Source organism: Zea mays, chromosome 6 (genome assembly GCF_902167145.1).
Source record: "Zea mays cultivar B73 chromosome 6, Zm-B73-REFERENCE-NAM-5.0, whole genome shotgun sequence".
Lineage (NCBI taxonomy): Eukaryota > Viridiplantae > Streptophyta > Magnoliopsida > Poales > Poaceae > Zea > Zea mays.
In genome coordinates, this window is record NC_050101.1 from 82,827,787 (window position 1) to 82,833,341 (window position 5,555).

Consider the following 5,555-nt stretch of genomic DNA (forward strand, 5'->3'; position numbering starts at 1 on the left):
CTTTTTGTACCATTGTGTCGTTTACCAAGTGATGGTGCCCTTTTTTGACTGAAGGTTCCCTTTTCATCCATTGAAAGGTTCCTTTTCATGGAGCTTCTCCACACTTGTGCCTTATCCTTGATCTTGATCTTTACTTGTTGCTAAGACACCAAACTTAGAGCAAATTATAGCATAATGGCACAAAAGAAACTCCTACTCTAGTAACCACTAAAGGATGCCAATTGGAAAGCACTACCACGCCTACCAGTTGAAAGATTACTAATAAAAAGAAATACACATGATGGATCACTACTAGGCACCTCACAATCTAGTTAATCAATAAACAACTCCATGGTATCAATTTGAATGCATCTATAACCACCAAATAGCAAATACCAAGGAAGATCAACATTATCTAATGAGCAAAAGTGTCACACCCGGATTTAGGGAGTCCCAAACCCTGGCGCAAAACTTCACCAAGTGTGCTGGGATTAAGTGTTGCACATATGATGACTCATGGTACAGAAACGAATGTCACATCTTTAATATATAACGGAGTTCTATACAAAATAGTTAAATAATTCTATCATACAAAGACAACGATCCAGCAACCCGAAGTTGGCTGGGAGACGACGGCCTAGACCACTAACGAACTCACCACATCATCCTTCATGTGTCTCATCCTGCGGTACCTGTTCTTGACCTGGGGGGACTATGAGTACAACAAGGATGAGCTCACATACATTCGTCGCTCAACAAGTTGTGGGGAATAATATGCATGATCTCACCAAAGGTCACTACACGACGGTTGATCTTTAGCGACCCTTATTTGGGACCGACGGTTGGTCGCTAAAAGTTATGAACCGACGGTTGGTCGCTAAATGCGTTTATAGCGACGGTCTATGGGTCGCTAAAAGTCTAGAAATTTAACGACTTATGGTCGGTCGCTATAGAGGTAAGTGTGTAACCGATGGTGGGTCGTTATAGGGGTATGTGATTTTTATGTTTCTTATTTACTCACCAAAGCCCATCTAAAGGCCTACTAAACAAACAAACAAACCCTATTCCAAGCGCGCAGCCGCCGTCACTTCTCCCATGGCCGCCCCCTCCCTCAGCCGTGGAGGGTGCCGCCGCCACCTCACCCTTGATGCTCGCCATCTCCCTAGCCGCCATCTCCCTCATGGCGCCAAGCCCATGGCTTTCCTGGTGCTCGCCTCTCCCAGCCGTTCCTATCTCCAGCGCTGGCTGCCATCTCCTCCACGAGGTGTCTTCTCTGTCGCTACTCCCTGCGTGATTCCCTTGGCCGGCGTCCTCGACTACTCAGCCATGGAGGTCGCTGCCCCTTCTTTTCCTCATCTTCCTCCATCGGTTCTGAGCTCGGCGCCCCTGCTCCCTGCTCCTGTCCCTCCCATGGACGCCGCCCCCTCCCTCAGCTCACTCCCTCTAGCTGCCATGGAGCTCGCCCCTGCCCAAGTCCGGTTGCCTCTGTTTCCCCCTATCTCTGTTGGCGGCTGGCGTCCCATCTCCCGTGCGTTGGACGGCCGTCGCTTCGTTCTCATCGCTGGCATTTGTCCCTGCTCCAGCTAGTTCTCATTGCCATGCCCCTGTTCCCTAGGTCCGAGCTCGCCCAACTCCCTAGCCATGTCTGCTCGCCCCTCTCTGTCTCTCTGCGAGCAGCAGCATGCCGGAGAAGACCTGTGTCCTCGACGCGCGCCAGGTGTTTGATGGGAGGTTTGAACTGGAGTTCATCATTATTTTCGCTATTTGTGGGCTTCTCTAGTTATTACGCAACTCGTAGGAAGTGGGACGGGGCAGTAATTCCGCAACTGGCCGTATATCATTTTTTATTTATTAAGCTTCAAAACCAAAGCGCAACAATCTTCATGTTCTTCGCTCAGGGTGCAGATGGTTCTCGGGGACGTGGTTTACACGGCTGTGCCGTTCTACAAGAGGGTGCTGATGGTCGAAGGTATGTTTGTTCACATCCCTACGTCTGTTTACTGCAAGGAGCAGATGGTGACTAGGGGCCATCGGACATAGTTCACATGATCGTTACCTGATCAGTTACAGTCTATCTATAGATAACAAGATGAGCATTTGAGACCAAGAGACCAACAATACCTTAGTCCAACATTTCCTGAACCTGCTTATCAATTTCGTCCTTTTTATTGGGGGTGTATACCTATATGGTCTTATCCTGGTTGTGCTCCCAACAATAGAGGTGTAGCGCGATCAACTTTATGCTGAGGTGGAAGACCTTGTGGCTTGTCAAATAGATGCTAATATTTTTCTAACAATAGTTTGATACTTTTAGGAACTGCAACCTCAATATGGTCATCAATTATATGTAATTCCAATATATATTCGACAGCCTCTTGCTTGATTAAAGACTCCAACTGCAAGCTAGAAATACCAATACAGGTCTGAACCTTGGGCAGCACCGGTACCCCTGTAACTGAATCTTTCGATGGATGGTCATGTTCAAATTCCAACCACTTAGCAGCCCATGCGCTAAGTTCCATGCGCATTTGACGCTTCCTGCCTTAGACGCTGCTGAAGCTCCATGCGCTTCCTGCCTCTTCGTCAGCCTTGCTGGTTACACAGAAGACGCATTTGGCTTGTTGGTGCTGCTCCTCGTGCGAGAGAAGGAGCCAGTAGTGCCACCACTGTCCAGCAGCTTGAGGACTTCAAGGTCGGTGGCTAGTGCAGCCCCCGCCCAAAGCTTAGCTGACTTCTGCAAGGATTCCTCCTCTTCAGCTGCACACGGTCTCCTGAATATTCTACCTAACATGTTGTTTCTCTAAGGCTACTATGTGATCTTTTTGTTAGTCACAATCTATTAGTTAGAATCATAGAGATCCTTAGAAGCATAGCAAAATCACTTTCTGAGTCTTGGTCTTTCCTTTCAAGAGTGGACAATCAGACCATAGTTGATATGCATCAAGCACTACCAGTATCTTATATTGTTTGTGTAATGTGTATGATTTTTTTTCATGGCTTCTTAAACTGTATGACCCTAGAAATCTAAACTTTTGGGGCTATTCAGGTGCATGTACATCTACTAACAGTCATTTAAAAACTTATAATATTTTAGTCAGATTAGATTACATATGCTTTTAGCATTTGTTTTATTGTTTAAGATGGCCCTAGAACTCATTCAGTTTGATGCCATGTTTGATCCTTATGTTAAATGTCGGTCTCCACCAAAGATACTTGTCATCTTGAATCCTCGATCTGGACATGGTAGATCTAGCAAAGTTTTTCATGGAAAAGTGGAACCCATATTTAAGGTATGTCTAGCTGAGTAGAAGCATGCATCTTATCTCAAGATTGGATCTGTGCTGTCGCTTCTACTAGGAACTTTGGTATGATCTAGTCATGCTTCCGAAGATCATATTTAGTCGGGTGTTTCATACAACCTAAGATGTTTATAAATGAGTTGTAGACAATTTTATAAGCTTTCTAGAAATTCTTGGATCACCTGTTTTGGATGCCTAAATCTCCAGTTATGGAGTTTTGAAGTGAGTAGTCGAATTCCGTCCAAATCTGGACAACATTATCATTTAATACTGATTGACCTTTTTAAGTGTCTAATCTCATGGTGGTGATAATACCAAAGTTGTATAGGATTTCTTAGGCTTTCCATAAAGTCTTAGTTCACTATTTTTGGATGAATATTTTGTGAGTTATGAACAAAACAATTGACTACTATGTGCTGTCCAGAAAATCTGCAATTGAGCACTTGATTTTGTTCTTGTTTGGCTAAATAGGAATAATTAGTTTTTGATTCTTGCATTGATACAATATGATGATATGCACTAGCATTCAACTTCTGAATTTTCACATCTAATATCGAGTTTTTGGTGTTTTGGTAGGTTTTTGTGCATGGAAGATGACAATGAGGTCACTTGAGAGTCACCTGTGGCTGATGAATGGGATATGCTATCCCTGACTTCATCAATATATGCTAGCCCATTATTCCGAAGAGGATTTGATCCAATTAATTTGCCTAGATATGGGAATGTGATTAATATTCAGGAAGGCACACAAACTGGATTAGTCATATAAATGGAGTGACTACACTCTGCCCAGTTGTGGCAGCTGGTGCTGTTGTTGGTTTTGTTGTAATGGGTCAGAGGTGGCAGCAGGACCATTGGCACCTTCATCAATTTAAGTTCAGTGTCAGCGGTGAGGTATGCCATCTATCCTTTATCTGGAGAAGCTTCACTGGCAGTGTCATCTATATTTCCGTTACCTGTATTTCTTGTATGTTTGTAATATATTTGGTCATACTGATAGATAAAGCTAAAATTTATTCTCCATCCATAGTGAAGTAGATAGCATTGATACAACCAATCAATCATACATTAATAATTGGACACTTGCAGAAATTACTAAAATAAATGGTAATATCCCCTAGGTAGCTAAGTTTACTTTCCTTCTTTATTTCAGAGAAACTTTGACCCATTTTTTTTGAATAAAATTCATCTAAGATTTGTGCAGCCAACCATTAGGGTTTTGCTATGCAAATAAAATTCATCTAAGATTGGTGGCCACTGTAAAGGGCTCGAGTCTGGTACTAGCAAATGTGAAGGTTTTGTAGTTTCTTGAGGACTTCATTATATAGCATAGAGTCGTACCTTGTGTTTCAAAACTTTAAATAGTACTCTGGGTTACTTTATTGCTGTTAATTGGGAAAAAACTGAATCAGTCTAATTTTTCACTTTGATGTCGTCTTTAAATCCAGTTTTCATCGTCGCGTGTATGCGTAATAAAATGTCACTTCTGTACTTTGTGCTATTATGGGAAAATCCATCACCAGCATGGGATAAGTTGGTATTTAACAAAATAAAAGGTAGACCCTGTGGACGAGTGAGACTTATGAGTTTAGTCGCTTCTCCGCTATCAGCAGATGTCAGATTTGCATTTGCTTTTTCTTGAGCACTTTGTTGCTCATTTGCTCTTGTTTTATTGCTTGATTGTGGCCTTATGTGCGCTTTGTTGCTGCATTTCTCAGGTTCGACATGCCCCGTGCCTACTATCACTCTCGATTTGAAGAAGAGTCTCAAGATTCTGCAAGTGTTGTGTTACTCCTAATTCAGTTACCTTACTGGCAATAGGATGCCATTGCAACTTCTGAAAGTGCAACCATCTGATTGAAGCGGATTTAATTATACAAGATAGATCTAGAATTGCTTTACTTGAGATTCAAGCAATGTTGGATGCTTTTGTGACTTATCATCTCTAGAGCTTTTGTAAATGATCTAGCTAGCTATCTGTAAATGATCTAGTTGTGAATGATATTATAATTGTGATGCTTTTGTGAATATATAATTGTGGTGCTTTTGTGTTTATGTGATGGATCTATGACTGTGGTATACTGATTAATTGTGTATGTCTTTATGATTTGTGTATAAAATTCTATGATTTGTGGTGCTTAATTAAATGTATATTATTATTAATAACAACTGTAAAAAGGGCGACTTTCTGTTGGTTGCTAAATGTATAGTATGACGACTTACGGTTGGTTGCTAAATCTATAGTACAGCAACCCACGGTTGGTCGCTAAATATAAA

General features: G+C 42.1%; 1 pseudogene; it reads left to right on the top strand.

Annotated features, from left to right (window-relative positions):
- Window positions 1-862: 862 nt before the first annotated feature.
- Window positions 863-5,333, top strand: LOC103629487 (uncharacterized; annotated as a pseudogene).
- The last annotated feature ends 222 nt before the right edge of the window (window positions 5,334-5,555 follow it).